The sequence below is a fragment of the Brassica napus genome, chromosome C2 (genome assembly GCF_020379485.1).
Source record: "Brassica napus cultivar Da-Ae chromosome C2, Da-Ae, whole genome shotgun sequence".
Taxonomy (NCBI): domain Eukaryota; kingdom Viridiplantae; phylum Streptophyta; class Magnoliopsida; order Brassicales; family Brassicaceae; genus Brassica; species Brassica napus.
In genome coordinates, this window is record NC_063445.1 from 55556965 (window position 1) to 55574927 (window position 17963).

General features: G+C 40.0%; 2 pseudogenes; both read left to right on the top strand.

Moving 5' to 3' along the window:
- LOC125581988 overlaps positions 1-4865 on the top strand; it is a 25965-nt pseudogene extending 21100 nt beyond the window's left edge.
- Positions 4866-13214: 8349 nt separating this feature from the next.
- The window catches only part of LOC125582504, a 28201-nt pseudogene continuing 23452 nt past the window's right edge, over positions 13215-17963 (top strand).

Here is a 17963-nt window from a genome sequence, read left to right on the forward strand (position 1 = left end):
GTATCGCCGGCCACATCTTTATTTTAACTAAATACACAACATCAACAATCTTAACACCAATTATAATTTATTTTACCAAGATTATAACCTTTTCACAGCGTTTAAAAGAAATGTTACAACATTTATTCACTAGACAGATCAATCATTGTAATACAACAACTCGTACTATTAGAGGCCCTACGTACTAACTTTTTTTTTTTTTTTTTTTTGAACACATCCTACGTACTAACTATCCTCCTTATCTTTTTAGCCAAAAAAATGTAAGTGGCTACAATAGAATCACTCATCGTTGTAAAGACAGCTGGTTTGTGTCGTTTGGTGTTGACTGAGAATAATCCTATCTTTGTATGAATAGGTCTTCACCTGCGTTCTAACTAAAACACATTCGCATATTTTCGTTTTACAGATCGGTTGGTCGAAAGCGATCGATTTTCAAGGGTGATTTTTATTTTTTGTATTTTACACATATTTATTTCATTCTCAATTGTTCATATCATTCATAGATTAATCCAAAAGAATAGTATATATTATCTAGACTGGAATTGCAGAAAAAATATTATCAGGACTATGAACTCAAAGATCTGCTCTCTAGCGGTTATTGATTATTTATTTCATGTTTGAGCAGGAGACTTATGGCTGAGCTAGCAGTGGCACTTTTACCGTTTGCAGTCGAGAGGCTTTCGAACCTCCTTGTCCGAGAAACTGAGCGATTTCAAGGAGTTGAAGAGGAGTTCAAGGGATTAAAAAATGATGTTGAAAAGTTAAGGTGTTTTTTAGAAGACGCAGAAGCCAAAAAACATACAAGTGCAACGGTAAAACACACTATCCAAGCGGTCAAAGAAATAGTTTTGGACGCAGAAGATATAGTCGAAACCTTTGTTTTAATGGCGAAGAACTCGGAAAGTAGAAGAGGCATCACGAACACTGTAAGAAGACTTTCTTGTGTTAGTTTGGAACGCAGGGGACTGCAATGGATATTGAAGCTGTACGTGAGAGGATCTCTAAGGAGAATCACGATATGCAGAGTTCTGGCGTACAACAACAGGTCATTGTCGAGAGAAAGGAGTATGCCTCCACAGGGACGAACAAAGACAAACGTTTTATATCGTTGACGAAGAGCAACCTATTGTTGGGATGGAGAGAAACATTGAGATATTGGTTGGCTATTTGTTGGAGGAGGATAGCCGTCAAGTGTTTGCTATAACCGGGATGGGTGGTATTGGAAAAACCACACTCGCAAGAAAAGTTTTCAATCATGAGAAAATAAAAAGTCATTTTCCAGGATTAGCGTGGGTTTGTGTTTCACAACAGTTTGAAAAGAAGACTATCTGGCAGACAATCTTGCAACAACTCAGGCCAGAATGTGATGTGTCAAAGATGATGGAAGGCAAACTTCTGGAGAAGATTGTTCGAGTGCTGGAAACACAAAAGGCTTTGATCGTCATTGATGATATATGGAGAGAAGGAGACTGGGATCTAATCAAGCCTGTGTTTCTGCCACAAAAAGGTGAATCTCCTTGTGTTACATACATTAGGCCGTCTGATTATGAAACATTACAAATATATGAATGTGTTGCAGGCTGGAAGGTATTACTTACTTCTCGCAATGAGGAAGTGGGATTACATGCAGACAGACAATGTGTTAACTTCAAACCAGAATGCCTAACTTTTGAAGACAGTTGGGATCTTTTTCAAAGGATAGCATTTCCTATTAAAGACACAGCTGGTAAGTTTTCAAGGGCGGCCTACTTGTTTTTTTTTCTGTTATAGTAAATTAAATAAAAAAATGACTACAGTATATGCAAGAAATAGGATCCTTTCTGAACATTCTTGTAACTGATGTGCAGAATTTAAGATTGAAGAAGACATGAAAGAAATCGGTATGGAGATGATTAAGCATTGTGGAGGTCTACCACTGGCTATTAAGGTGTTAGGGGCGTTATTAGGTAGTAAATACACATTGCACGAGTGGAAAAGGATACGTGAGAATATTAAAGCTCCAACCATTAGAGGGAGTGGCTCTGACGACAGAAATTTCAATATGAAGGTTTATGATGTTTTGTATCTGAGTTTCGAAGAGCTGCCTGCTTATTTGAAGCAGTGCTTCCTTTACCTTGCTTGTTTTCCAGAAGATTCTAAAATAGGTGTGGAGACACTGTCCTATTATTGGGCTGCAGAAGGAATACTAATGCCAATGGATTTCGATGGAGCGAGCATTCGAGAGGTTGCAGATGGATACATAGAACAATTGGTGAAGAGAAACATGGTTATTTCTAAAAGAGACGTTGATACTTCAAGATTTAAAACACTTCAGTTGCATGACATGATGAGAGAAGTTTGTCTACGCAATGCTGAAGAAGAGAATTTCGTACAAACCATTGGCACATCAACTGCAAATTCAAAATCTTCTTGTAAATCTCGCAGACTTGCTGTTGTACATTTGCCTGAAGAAACTTTTAATGTCGATACAGAGATGAAGAATCCAAGCCTTAGAAGTCTCTTGTTTATCGAGGGCAGAAGATGGAAGGCAACAAGTTTATTCTTTACAAGGCATAAGCTGATGAGAGTGTTAGATCTCTTTTGTGTCGAGTTTGAAGGAGGGAAGGTACCCTCTAGCATCGGGAAGCTCATCCACTTGAGATATCTTAGTTTTGAGTGGTCAAATGCAACTCAACTGCCTTCTTCTATGCGAAATCTGAAGAAGCTGCTCTATTTAAATCTACTTGTAGAATCAATCTACATTCCCAATATCTTGAAAGAGATGCGAGAATTGACATTCTTGTGTTTACCGTGGAGATTACATGATAAGAGGAAGTTGGAATTAGGAAATCTGGTCAACCTGGAGACGTTGAAGAATTTCAACACAAAATATGGGAGAGTGACGGATCTACAGGGTATGACACGGCTCAGATCTCTCTCTATCTATATTAGAGACGAGAGGTATACTATGGAAATTCTATCTTCATCTCTAAGTAGCTTTCACACTTGGAGAGTCTTACAATATATAACGGTACCAAGTTTTATACTCCCACGAATGATGATGAAGAAGGATTTGTTTGGGATTTTGTTAATCTCAAACAGCTGTGGTTGGAGATATATATGCCAAGGTTACCTGATGCGCAACGCTTTCCTTCTCACCTTACAACCATACATCTAATGGAGTGTCGTTTGAAGGAGGATCCAATGCTGATTCTAGAGAAGTTGCTTCACTTGAAAGAGATTTGTTTACAATCTCGATCTTTCAGTGGGAGAAGAATGGTTTGCTCGAGGGATGGGTTTACTCAATTGCAGAAGCTACAATTTGATGGATTAAAGGAGTGGGAAGAGTGGATAGTAGAAGAAGGCTCTATGCCCCTTCTCCGTACTCTCAAAATTTACAATTGCAGAAGATTAAAGGAGCTTCCTGATGGGCTGAGGTTCATCACTAACTTGGAGGACCTGATTGTTTGTAATATGGGAGATGAGTTCAATTTGAGATTGTCGGAAGGATACTTGCCTTCTCACCTTACAACCATATCTCTAAGTGGCTATCGTTTGACAGAGGACCCAATGCCGATTCTAGAGAAGTTGCTTCAGTTGAAAGAGATTAGTTTAGATTGTCGATCTTTCTGTGGGAGGAGAATGGATTGCTCGAGGGGTGGGTTTCCTCAATTGCAGAAGCTACAGTTTATTGGATTAGAGGAGTGGGAAGAGTGGATAATAGAAGAAGGCTCTATGCCCCTTCTCCATACTCTCTCTATTCGGTCTTGCATAAAATTAAAAGAGTTTCCTGATGGGCTGCGATTCATCACTTCCTTAAACGATCTTAGTGTTGGTGAATCAAGTATTAGATTGTCGGAAACATGCTTGCCTTCTTTCATTACAACCATATCTCTAATTGATTTTCGTTTGACAGAGGATCAGATGATGATTCTAGAGAAGTTGCTTCACTTGAAACATGTTAAGTTAATTGGTTCTTTCTGTGGGGGGAGAATGGTTTGCTCAAGGGATGGGTTTCCTCAACTGCAGAAGCTAGAATTTGAGGGATTAAAGGAGTGGGAAGAGTGGATAGTAGAAGAAGGCTCCATGCCCCTTCTCCATACTCTCGAAATTGACTCTTGTCCAAAGTTAAAGGAGCTTCCTGATGGGCTGCGATTCATCACTTCTTTGAAGAATCTGGAATTTGTTAATATGGCAAAGGGATGGGAGAAGAGACTGTCGGAAGGAGGAAATGATTTTTACAAAGTCCAACACACCCCTTCTGTTAAATTCAATTATTATGGATCTCGGCAATGATGAGTCAGACAGCAGCTAAAGGAGACTCTCAGCAACCACGGACTATCAGGTATTTATCTAGGAATGAACTTCTCGGCAACTTTTTTGGATTTGCATAAACGACATGACTTTAGTTAAGACTACTTCGTTGGAATGTCTCTGAAAATATGTGTGTTAACCAGTTGATTTGGATATAGTGGCAAACAGAGATTTTACAAGTGAAACATACTAGCTAACACACGAGGATTGGATGACGCGGTGAAGCTGTTCGACGAAGTGTCCAACTGAGACACTTGATCTCCTGCAATGCTTCAAGTTTGCCTAGAGAGATAGAGAGATGTATTTTGGGAAGTAAATCTGTTCCACAAAGGTTGTCATGTACCTTTGTTGACTGAGAGAGGTGAAATATGTTAAGATTCTTATATTTGTTCCATTTCTTCTCTTTACATTTTCTTCTATTTGTTCTTCTCAAAGATATTAACAACATATAGATTTTTTTGAGATTTTTCATTTTGTTTTTGTAACTCAAAAATTTGCATGCCTCTGTACAGAGATTTGTGGATTTATTCCAGAGAATAGTTATAATCTTAATAGTATTTTTTCAGTAAATATTATTTGGATTATGAACTCATGAATCCTCCGGTGTTTGAGCAAGAGATATATAAAGAACAGAGAAGAAGAACTCAAACAAAGAAGAAAGACTTTAACTTTATTTCTTTTCAACTTGGTTCACAACCATTACAACTTTAGACCTTTATAGCAAAACCCTAATTTCATCCTCTGCGCATGTTAGCCAGTGACCTCACATTGTGTAAGACAGCTAAACCTGTTCACGATATCAATCGCATGAGCTGGATGCTCCGTACGTCGAACAGCTTTAGTTGCGTTTGTCGTTTTCAGCTGGCTCGTCTTGACCGTTGGAGAGGATAGAACAGTGGGCTTCGGTTGGGCTCTTTCGTCTTGGGCCTTTACTTGAGACTGAGCCCATACTGCTATTAATATATGGCTGACACTTTTTTTGTTTGTAGTCGAGAAACTATGTGTCCTTCTTGCCAATGGGTGTAGTATGTACACTATCTTCATCTCTAAGTAAAATTGCACAGTTGGAGAATCTTACTATATGTGATCGAGTGTTGATGCTTATTGGCTTCAGAGGAAGAGTCCAACGATATGAACACACCTAAACTTGTCTTTTCATATAAAGTGAAAAAGAACCTATTATATACGTTAAAAACGTCATCATCCTTTTCATATCATCTACTGTTTGTATAACTAGAAAGGGATGCTGCACATGAACTTTGTTACCAAAATTAAACCCTGCTAATATCTCCTGCTCTGGCTTTACAAGCTCCGAGATAAAACAAGCCTGAAGTGTTTCCCATCCATCATTCTTAGCTTCAAACAGGGGAGATGTCTAAGCCTGGAGAAATGGACGCCACAGCGATCTGTGATGATTTAAGTGCCACCAGAGTGTTTGTGAGTCTGCTAGAGCCATCGGCTACCTGGTCAGGCAACGCTTGGTTAACTGAAGCTTCAGTCTTCAGGCAAGGCTTGGTTAATGTTTGCAAACCATCGTCATCCTCCTATGAGTCCTAATACTGATGAAGAAACCTTCACGTTTCGTTTTGTGACTTTGACTTATTTCTTCACCATTATTAGCTTTGATGGAAAATAGGGTCTCGATATTCCAGAAGTAAATTATCCTGATATGCTGGCTGATACAGACAACAGAAGTTACAAGACCATAGTAATGTTTCACGAAAAAAAGATGAATCCACGTACAAAATCTGAAGGAAAAAATAAAAAGTAAAATGCCATTTGCAAAGGAAGATAACCTGTAAAACTGCCACAGTGTTTCTTGTAATCATCATAACACTGGCCCGAAGTGACAGCCACAAACTCTCCTCTTGGTTTATTATCTTTCCTCGGATGCCAATATTAGCTCCACTTTTCCTTGAGTTGACTAACACCTTAATACCATCAAAAGGATAGACACAAGGATTCATGTGTCAGCCAATGTGCTAAACCATGCTATATATATAATGATCAAGAGACCATTTGCTTGCCGAGAATGATCAAATCAACAAGGACACCAAGTTGGCTACATTGAAGTCATCACTTGGTGGAAGGAAAGCTAGCAAAATTAGAGAACATGATAAAGCTCCTAACTTTATCAACCAACAGTAAAATCAAAAGCTTATCAACAATCTGTAACTGACCTCTAATAAAAGGATGAATCTTGTACCTGAGGAAGGGGAGGGTTTCTAGGAACATAGGGCAATGAAGCATGATGACGTATCTCATACAAAACTTTTTGCCCAGGACTCTCCATGATCAATCGAGACACCAATGCGACGTCGAAATATCCGCTTCAAGATTTTTTAAATGTTGTTTTTTTTTATGATGCTGACTATGTAGCCTATTAAAGGAGGAAGAATCGAAATACTGGACATTAGCATGAAGACCAAGTTCAATTAAAATTTGCTTGCTTTAGATTAAATTGTTTCTTAAGTACTAATGAGTTGATTCCATTCCACTAAAGATCTGATTCTCAAATACTAACATATCATAAACTTGGGTGTAGAGTTCAATTGAGATATAAACTTAACGTTTATGAGACACTGATACATCCATCATCTTTGTTATTTTCAACTTCACATTCTTCTCTTATTTGCACTTATGTGTATAGTGTACATGATTAGATGTTTAGTAGAAGTGTAGGACCGTTTTCGTATAAGTACCACATAGATGACCAATGTGGATGTAGTAGCTTTCAGTCAAAAACACCGTTCTTAACAAACAATACTAACTCAATATGAAATTCACAAAATTGAATTAGTGTATGCCTTTCACAATTCTTTTGTTTTTCAATCGATTACAGAAGAAGACTACAGACGTTGAAAACTTCAGTGGCGTGATCACCAAACAAGGCAGACCTAAGGTAGACAAGTATTGTAGCCCAAAGCCTGACTTGGGGACAGACTATCGTCCCGTAAGACAGCTATTAATGCATTCAGGCTTAAGATAAGATGCTCAGAAGATGACAGAGGTTAACAAGGTTCACCTCTATTAATCCGAAACAATGCTTCAAAGAAACACATATTCTGTAGCTCAAGTGTAGAAGATTCCGAATAAGAACAATCATAGTCACAATTTCTGAATAAAATCTAAAATTGCATCACTCTATTTCTTTATGCTCTGTTCTAACGACTCCAACAAACCGTTACGTAGATCAATCAAATGCCGACACCTGTCCTTCCTTGTTTCTGTTGAATGTCAACTCTAACAACCTATCTTGCCTCGTGGCCTTTGCGACTCTCCTCTTTATGCCTGTATCAGAAGAGTTTAACTTCCTGCATCTCATCGGCTAACCTTGTCCAAAATTTAATCAGTAAGATTAGGCATTCTTGCCATGTAGAACTATCAGGGATGTGCACATAGGACCATTTGGAGGTATAACTAAGATGAAATGCCGTTTCAGGATTTTTTGAGACTGCAAAGGTTCTAAAACTCTGATATAACTCTAGAGTGCTCATAGGTCTGCTCAAGTTGAGTGATGAAGCCTTGGAAACTCTCTGCACTTCCAAAATCAATATCTATTCTATTTTCCAGTGTATCTAACAAATTTATAATATATTGTTTGTAGACATCTTTCCAGGAAATGAAGAAGCCAGTGAGAGTTTCTACCATTTTGGCCAAAGCTTCCAAGTTCGTCTCGTTGATGTGTGTGGACTTTACTGTTGAAGCTGTCACAGTTTAGACCTCCCAGTTCGGCGATATTTTTGATATCGAAATCTGTGATAAACGACACTCTACTTGAAGGATGTTACACAAATTTGATAACCAAACGAAAGAATCATGGGGTGCCACCAACGATGATTCTTCCTTGCTTTCTTCCAAATACAGTAACACTCAGAAAGGAGGCTGTTTATAAAGAATGTGAAGCGTGATCTTATTAACATAGAGAATAGGTTTATATACAACATTGGAAGCAGACTGATAAGGAAAGCTATAATTACAGAGAATATACAATCTCTAGCATATCATATGAAATATCTTCTTTATACGCCCTCGCAAGATGGAGGGAGAGGTTCAACTCCAATCTTGAAACACGCCATGTTGAAGCTGAGGCGAGGAAGAGGCTTTGTTAATATCGTAGAATTCTCTTGGCTGCTTGCCAATGCTCGTCTGTAGGTTTATGCATGAACTGAGAGAGCCTATTGACTGCGAAGGAGATATCATGACGAGTGAAAGCCAAGTATTGTAAGCTTCCGACCACCATTCTATATTCTGTGACGTTCGTAATCGGATTTCCTGACTGTAACGACAGCTTCGGAGTCGTTTGCATAGGAGTAGCGACTGGCTTGGCTTCAAACTTATTTGTTTTGACAAGAAGATCGAGAATGTACTTCTGCTGCATGAGGTGTAAGCCGTGACTTGTTCTTGTGAATTCAATGCCAAGGAAGTAATTGACATCTCCTTGATCTTTGAGAGAAAAACGTTCACCTAAGGTAGGAATCACACGTGAAACAGCATCATTGTTGTTACCTGTGACCAAGATATCGTCTACATAGACGAGTACATAGACAAGAAGATTGTTGCGACTGTGAACAAAAAGCGAGGCATCAGCATAACTGTTGGTGAAACCACAGAGGATGAGAAAGTTCTTGAGTTCCAAATACCAAGCTCGGGGAGCTTGCTTTAAACCGTATATCGCTTTCTTGAGTCTACATACATGAGTCGGACGATCTTCATCAATAAATCCAGGAGGCTGGTCCATGAACACTTCTTCATTTAGAGTTCCTTGTAAGAAGGCTTGATTGACATCAAGTTGCCGTACAGGCCAAGAATTACTGACAGCATATCCAAGTACAAGGCGAATGGTAACAGCTTTGACAACAGGGCTGAACGTTTCTTTGTAGTCTAGACCATACTGTTGATGATTTCCTTTAGCAACCAGACGGGAATTTCGTTTACCAAGCTTGCCATTAGGTAGTAACTTGTTCTTGTAAATCCACTGACATCCAATCACCTTCTGTGTAGGTGAGGCCGGTACTAAATCCCATGTATCTTTTTCGATTTAACCAGTGATCTCCTCAGACATTGATTCACGCCAGAGTGCATCTTTCATAGCTTGTCGAAAAGTTGCAGGTTCTAGTTCAATGATTTGGTCAAGAGCGGCAGTGAGGCTGAACTTTTTAGTTGGTTTTGAGATCTGATTTTTAGCTCTAGTTCTCATTTGATGGGTGTTTTGAGGTGGTTGTTGCACTGAAGTAGTAGCAGTGACAGTGGGGACTGTAGTTGGACCAGTGGGTCTTTGGGAGGTGGAGGTGGTTTCTGTTATAGTGGTTTGTTGATTCGGGAGAATGGTTGAGCCAGTGGGCCTTTGTGTGGTGAGGGTAGGCTGGTCAGGGTTGTTCGGGTGATTTGGGATATTAGTTTGACCAGTAGGGTCTGAGAGAGGGGAAGAAGAAGTAGTAGCATGAGTACTAGAGTTAGAGTTTATAGAAGGCAATACTTGAGATGCAGAGTCGACCGGTGATTGAGATGATGCTGGAGTTGGAGTCGCTAATGATGAGAACGGGACAGTAGGGTGAGGATCTGAGCTCGGGGGCTGTGAAGGCGGAACCAGACGAACTTTTGTGACCATGACAGGAGTAGAAGAAGCCTTCTCTTCACCACTTTGTTGTGTTGCTGGTACAGAAAGCAGAGGATCTGTTTTGAACGGGAATGTAGCCTCATCAAATTGGACATGACGGGAAGTATACATGCGACCAGCAGAGACATCAAGACAGAGATACGCACTCTGAGTCAGAGAGTATCCCATAAACACACATGCTTTCGATCTGTCCTGCAGCTTGTGTGACGTATATGGCCTCAACCATGGATAACAGCAACAACCAAAGATTCTCAACTTCTCATAATTGGGAAGCACATTATGAAGCTTTTGATATGGAGACTGATCAGATAACACAGCAGTAGGAAGACGGTTTATCAAGTAGACCGCAACAGCCAACGCATAGGACCAATACTTCTTTGGGACAGAAGCCGCAGACATCAGAGACAATCCAGTTTTAACGACATGACGATGCTTTCGTTCTGACAAACCGTTATGTTCCGGGGTGTGAGGTGGAGAGGTAAGATGAGAGATTCCATGTTCTTGTAGATAAGAGCGCAGAGCAATATATTCTCCACAATTATCTGAATATAGAGTCGCTATCATTTGCTGAAAATGATGCTCAACTAACGGTTTGAACGCCATGAATACCTCTTTGACTTGTCACTTCCTCTGCAAGGAATACAGCCAAGTGTATCGGCTGTAATGATCGACGAAGAAAACATAATATTTGTTGTTATCAACTGAAGTTATTGGTGATGTCCAGACGTCCGAGAAGATATATTGCAGAGGTCGCGTTGAACGGATACTGCTTGTTTGGAAAGGAATTTTATGACTCTTATTGATGTGGCAATCAGAACAAACAACTAGTTTTTGAATAATCGAAGAAGAAGCAACAGGCAATGAATTTTTAGAAATAATAGATTGCAGAACTGGAGGAGAAGGATGCCCCAATCTTGAGTGCCAGGAAGCCATTGACGTCTTGATTCGGTAAGAGGACGAGAAGGCATGTGCTTGACTTTCACTCATAGGCCATTCAAAAAGTTCATTCTTGGTTCTGCCTTGAAGAAGAGGCGCCCCCGTGCTGACATCCTTCACCTGAAAATGAGCCGGGAAGAATTCAACAGAAACTTGATTAGTACTACATAAGCGATATACTGAAATCAAGTTCTTGTGAATATCAGGAACACATAGTATCTTGTCTAGAGCTAGATTACGAGATGGAGAAGATAAAAGAGTTGAACCAGTGTGAGTTATCGCAAGAGGAGAGCCATCACCGATTAAAACATCATCACCACCTTGATAAGGCTGATGCAGCGAGAGATTATTGAGATCATTGGTCATGTGATGGGTATCGCCACTGTCAAGGAGCCAATTGTTGGCTGAGTAGGGTGAAACCATTGCTGCGTTAGCTCTTGGTTGCCAAGGCATGGTTGAAGCATTCGGAAAAGACTGAGGAGAACTCTGCTGCAGGCTCTGAAGTTGAGGACACCGACGCGCACTGTGACCTTGCACGTTGCAGAACTGGCATTTACCAAGATAGGGCCTTGGTTGCCGTTGGCCAGAACGGTTGTACTGCTTCTGATTGTTGTCACTCCAGTTGTTCTGTTGACGTTGAGATTGACGTTGATTGTTGTTATTAAAACGAGAGGAATTGCTATTGTTGTTGTAAGCGAAGTTAGCAGTGACCGGAAGGTGCGGCGCAGGAGCAGCAGTAAGGAGCTTGATCTCATGATTTAAGAGACGCTCGTGAAGCTCAATAAGAGAAGGTGGCGTGTCTCTTCCCTCAACCTGATCAACTATCGGTTTGTACTCATCTGGAAGCCCTTCAAGAATAAACTCGATTTGATCTTCAAGTTCAAGAGGCTTGCCAAGAATCGCTAGTTGATCAATGCGCATAGTGAAGCCCTGAAAGTACTCATCAATGGAACGTGTACCTTTAGTCCAAAGCTTCATTTGATTCCGAAATTGCTTGATGTGCGCTCGGCTAGGTTTTGCATATGTAGATGCAAGGGTTTGCCAGATCTGCGCCGAGGTAGTGGCTCGCGAAACCACTGGCTGAATGGAAGTGGAGATAGCACCAAGGAGGGCGCTGAAGATAAGTCTATCTTGTCTCTTCCAAATGGCGAACTCAGGGTTGACTGGAAGCTCTTCATTAGCGGTAAGAGTTTCAGTCGGGACAATCGTCGATCCATCTAAGTATCCAGCAAGATCATAACCATCTAGGAGGGCATGGATCTGTAGACTCCACATCAAGTAGTTTGTAGAAGTAAACTTGGTTACGTTAGAGGTGTTGAGGTGAAAGAGTGTTTGAGTTGTTGTTTGGATTGTTTCACCGTGAAAGTTGGAGTTGTTGTTGAAGCTTTAGCTTAACAGAGAAGAAGAAGAAGCTTGGTGGCTAGTTTTTGAAAAGAAATAAAAAATTAGGGTATCCATTGCTCTGATACCATAAAGAATGTGAAGCTTGATCTTATTAACATAGAGAATAGGTTTATATACAACATTGGAAGCAGACTGATAAGGAAAGCTATAATTACAGAGAATATACAATCTATAGCATATCATATGAAATATCTTCTTTATAGTATATGTAAGCAAGACGTTGTTTGATAAGACCAATAACTGCTGCCTGCTGGGTACACGATTGTGCATGCATGGTGTCTGAAGCAAAGGCAAGTATTTCTTCCTTGACTTGTGAAATTTCAGCCGTGATGTCCTCTTTTTTCCAGACTTCAGAGCAAAGGACAGAGCTTAAATACCTTAACATCACCTGGTAAAAAGACAAAGAGAGATATAACGGTTGCAGTTAGGCCTGGGATTTTGAACCGAACTGAAACCCCCAAACCGAACCAAAATTTTGGTTAGTTCGGTTCGATTCGTTGGTTTTCAAATATTTCGTTTGGCAATCTATTACTTCAGTTTTCTTATTTTTAAAAAGAAAAAAATTATACCCAAACCATACCAAAACCCTGAACCGGACTAACCAAATTTCTAACCGAAATAACCGAATTCATCCAAAATTTTAACGAAATCTAACCAAAATCAAAAACTTAGAATTTTCAAAACTCGAATTAACCAAATACTGAACCGAACTATATTTCGGGTTAGTTAAGTAAGATTTATGTTGAACCGAACTAAGCGAAAACCGAATAACCCTAAGTAACAAAACCCGCAGGCCTAGTTGCAGTTGAGGAAATATAAGCTTTATATGTATATTCCTACCTCTGACTGCTTCAGGCCATATGTATCAGCTAATTTTAGTACATCCTTCAGAATCAACTTCTTCTCTGACTTAACAGATTCATTAAGTGAAAAAAACAGCAACCATAATGTAATCAATATCATGGGACCAAAACCTTTCAGTATCAACGCCAGGAATGATTCTCTGCAGCATTCTAGAACGATCAGCTACATGCATTTTTCCTGTAAAACCAGGTATTTTATGAACACGTGTAAGAAAACAAGCATATTGTAGTGCTGAACAACACATTAAGACAAGTCTAAATCAAAACTAATAACATATAGGGACAAAGGAAACGTACAGGCATGATGTTTCCAAACCATCGTCATCCTCCACCAGTCCTAATACTGATGTCCTCATTTGTCCAAACCTCAGAGCAAAGGATAGAGCTTAAATACCTTAAATTCCTTGACTTGTTCCATGTTATCTAAATACCAAGTATAATTTATTTTAACAAGATTATAACCTTTTCACAAACTTGTACTATTAGGCCCTACGTACTAACTATCCTATTATGTTTTGAGCAAAAATGTAAGTGGTTACAATAGATTCACTCATCGTTGTGAATACAGCTGGTTTGTGGGTCATTTGGTGTTGACTCAGAATAATAAACTCTGTAATAGGAATTGGTCTTCAGCTGCGTTCTAACTAAAACACGTTCGCATATTTTCGTTATACAGATCAGTTGGACGAAAAGCGATTTTCAAGACGTGATTTTTATTTTTTGTATTTTGCATATTTATTTCATCTCAATTGTTCATATCATTCATAGATGAGAAAATGACAAAAATACCAATAAATCAAGTTTTGGTTCCCAAACTAGCACTCAAAGTCAAAAGTCACAAAAATAGCACTTAATGTTTTATCAAAAGTCACAAACTTAAGGTTTAGAGTTAAAGGGTGGGGTTTAGGATTTAGGGTTTAGGGTTTAGGGTTTAGAGTTTAGGGTTTAGGGTTTAGAATTTAAGGTTTAGGGTTTAGGGTTTAGAATTTAGGGTTTAGGGTTTAGAGTTTAGGGTTTAGGGTTTAGGGTTTAGGGTTTAGAGTTTAGGGTTTAGGGTTTAGGGTTTAGGGTTTAGAGTTGAGAAATGAGGTTTTGGGATAAGATATAAACTTAGAAAGGTGTTATTTTGGTCATTTTAGTTTGTGAGTGCTACTTTTGTGATATAAACTTAGAAAGGTGCTATTTTGGACATTTGCCCATCATAGATTACCACAAAATAGTATAATATTATTCAGAGTATAATTTGCAGAAAAAAATATTATCAGGACTACGTTACTCAAGGATCTTGCTCTTGTGTTTATTGATTACTTATTTCATGTTTGAGCAGGAAACTTGTGGCTGAGGCACTTTTACCATTTGCAGTCGAGAGGCTTTGGAACCTCCTTGTCCAAGAAACTGAGCAATTTCAAGCAGTTGAAGAGCAGTTCGAGGGATTAAAGAGTGATGTTAACTTGTAAGGGTTAACAAAAACTTGTAAGTATCAAAAATTGTAATCTAGAGAGAGGAGAGAGATTTTTTCTCTCTTTTCATCTCTCTTTCCTCCTCCATCGCGTTAGGGTTCGGCCGTTCTTCTTTCTCGTTTTCGGTGGTCGGCGGTCGGTTTCTAACCGTCGACCACCCGTCTTTTTCGTTTGCTGTTCAGCTTCAGTCTCTCCCCTGCCTTCCTCTGCTTCCATCATCGCCTCTTTGCTGCTTCTGCTCTGGATCTCTGATTCGTCGGACCTAAACAGAAAGCTAAAGTGTTCTAGCATTCTCTGGAGCGAGGGCGAGGCGCTGTAAAGTAGATCCGAATCAGGCCGCTTGTATTTGCTTTTTGGGTTCGAGCCACTACCGACAGATCTGGGTCAGATCCGTCACCCCTTGCCGTGGAAGAGCGGATCTTGAGCGTCGCTGCCTCTTCTCTGTTCTTTCCGTCTTGCCGTGTCAGTGCTCCTCCTCCATTGAAGCGAGTCAAGTCTGTAGAGCCTCTCCTCGAAGACCTGGTTTCTTCAGAGCGCGGCGGAGCTGAGACACTCCGTTGAGGGCCTCTTCCTCAGTCAAGCTTACCTTCAACTTCCCATGGCGCTTCCAGCTGCAGTTGTCTACTCCGATTTGTGGGTGTGCTCGGGTTTGGGGACTTTCCCGTTCTGCCGCCTCCGTTTCAGAGGCTCTCATCTGCTCTTTTGTTCCATGCTTTGTGGACTTTCACGAGTCTGCCTGTGCTTCAAACGCCGGAAGGAGACTTTCGCTTTGTTAGTGTCTGCCTCTCCTACTCCTCTGCTCCGGGTAATTTATTGTGTGGAGTGGCCGGTTTTAGCCGTCAACCTACCGCCTACTCCATCAGAAAGTGCTCGTCATTGGCCAGGTGTAGTCTTTTGGGTTTGGATAATGACCTTCTGTGCCTAAATCTCTGGACTGGGTTTTTGATTGGAGCTAGTTCATCGATGCCAATGGCCGGGGCCGGAATTGTCAACCGCCTCCGCCTATTGTGCTCTGAGCGACCCTTGATCTTCTCCTTGTCTGCTGGTCCATTTCGATGTTGACCTACCGGCCTCTATTCAAGTTGTTTATGGTGACCTTGTTCCTTGGTTCTAGCTTCGGTTCTTGCAACTTTGCTAGACCAAATATGTTTCTAAGTGTTTTTTTACTTTTTTTGCAACATTTAGGAACCATCAAGCTTTAATAGCAGAATGGGATCCAAGTTAAGCTTGTATCAAACTTTCATTTTCATTAATGATATTCACATTCTTAGCAAAAAAAAAAAAGAGTGATGTTAAAAATTTAAGGGGTTTTCTTGAAGATGCAGAGAAAAACATACAAGTGCCATGGTCAAAGACACTATTAAAGCCATCAACGAAGTTGTTTTGGACGCAGAAGTCGAAACCTTTCTTCTAAAGAAAGAACTAGGAGAATCAAGCAGCAGCGTCAAAAGATTTGCATATGCTACTGTGAAAAGCATGGTGCTTGGGTTTGATATGAAACCCATAAGGAAGAGGATCTCTAAGGTGATCCTTGATATGCAAAATCTTGGCGTACAGAGCGTCATTGTCGATGAAGAGTATATGGAGTCTCTACTAGTAAAAGAAAGAGCAAGCGACAAACGTTTTCTAAAGATGACAAAGAGCAACCTATTGTTGGGATGGAGAAAAATATTGAGATATTGGTTCGGTATTTGTTGGAGGAGGATAGTGTAAAGAAAACACCCTTGATAGTGCTTAGCACTAGCCCAAGACCGTAATACCCGAGAACCCGAAAGAAACAAGAAAACTTCCAAGTATGAAGAATAATATGGAAGAACTCTCAAAGAGATTTAGAGAACTTTGAGTAGAACACTCTTTCTTTAAGAAAAACTTTCTTATTATTACTCTTGTTCAACTTCTTGTGTTATTACAAATGAGAGGATGAAGAGGTATTTATAGCCTCCTAAACTCTATTACAAATATCTAGATAGTTCTATTACAACCTCCTTACTTCCTAGATTTTTCTTTATTCTCTAGATTTTTCTACTACAATATCTAGATATTTTTCTATTTGAGGAGGTGATGATAATTCTAGAAAGATTCTAGAATTTAAGCTTAATTTTGGGTTTAGTCCAATAAGAGTTTATTGGTCCATAATTAAGCATAGCCCAAAATCAAGTTTAACTTCAATACTCCCCCTTAAACTTGATTTTGTCCACCATTCTGAGCTTGGATCGGAGTATCTCGAACTGACCTTTAGGTAACGACTTGGTGAAGATATCAGCAATGTTGTCCTCGCTTCGAACCTCCAATGCTTCAATTGTTCCATCAAGCACCTTCTCTCTTATGAAATGATGTTCCAATTCAATGTGCTTCGTCCTTCCATGGAACACTGGATTATTGGCCAGCTTGATGGCACTTTGATTATCTCCATAGCTGGTAACCGATTTATTTATTGGCTCGAACAAGTCTTCAAGAAGTCTTCGAAGCCATATACATTCTTGTGCTGCGAGTGTTGAAGCTTTATACTCTGCTTCGGTAGTGGACAAACACACCGTTGCTTGTTTCTTGCTGCACCATGAAATGCTTGTATCTCCACACAAGAACACAAAACCCAAAGTTGATTTTCGATCATCTAAATCTCCACCAAAGTCAGCATCTGTGAAACCATGAAGAGAAACCTTGGCATTATACTTGTACATCAGTCCCATACCAAGAGTTGTCTTCACATACTTTAATATCTTCTTTGCCGCTTCTAGATGTGGCTTCCTTGGTTCCTGCATAAACCGGCTTACAAGGCCAACCGCAAAGGCAATATCTGGTCATGTAATGGTTAAGTATAGAAGACTTCCAACAAGAGAGCGATAAGGCCGAGGATTGGCTAACAAGGACCCTTCATCGCGTTTGAGCCTTATGTTAGTATCCAGTGGAGTAGAACGTACCTTTCCTTGGTGTACTCCAAACCTTTCAACAATCCTTTTTGCATAACCTTGTTGACCGATGAATATTCCATCCTTTACCCTCTCGACCTCTAGACCAAGAAAGTGATTCAGCTCGCCTAACTTCTTCATCTCAAACCTCACCGACATATCCTCTTGTAGACGAGCAATTTCAGCATCGTCATTTCCAGTAATGATCATATCATCCACGTAGAGGAGAACTACTACATGAACTCTTCCACTTCTCTTGAAGAATAGGCTTGGATCAGCACTTGATGCCATATACCCGGAAAACTGAAGAAATTGAGCAAGCTTTCCATACCAAGCTCATGGAGCTTGTTTTAACCCGTACAAAGCCTTCTTTAGCTTGCACACATGGTTAGGATACTCTTGTGATTCAAAACCAGGTGGTTGTTCCATAAATATTTCTTTATCAAGCTCACCATAGAGAAAAGCATTCTTCACATCT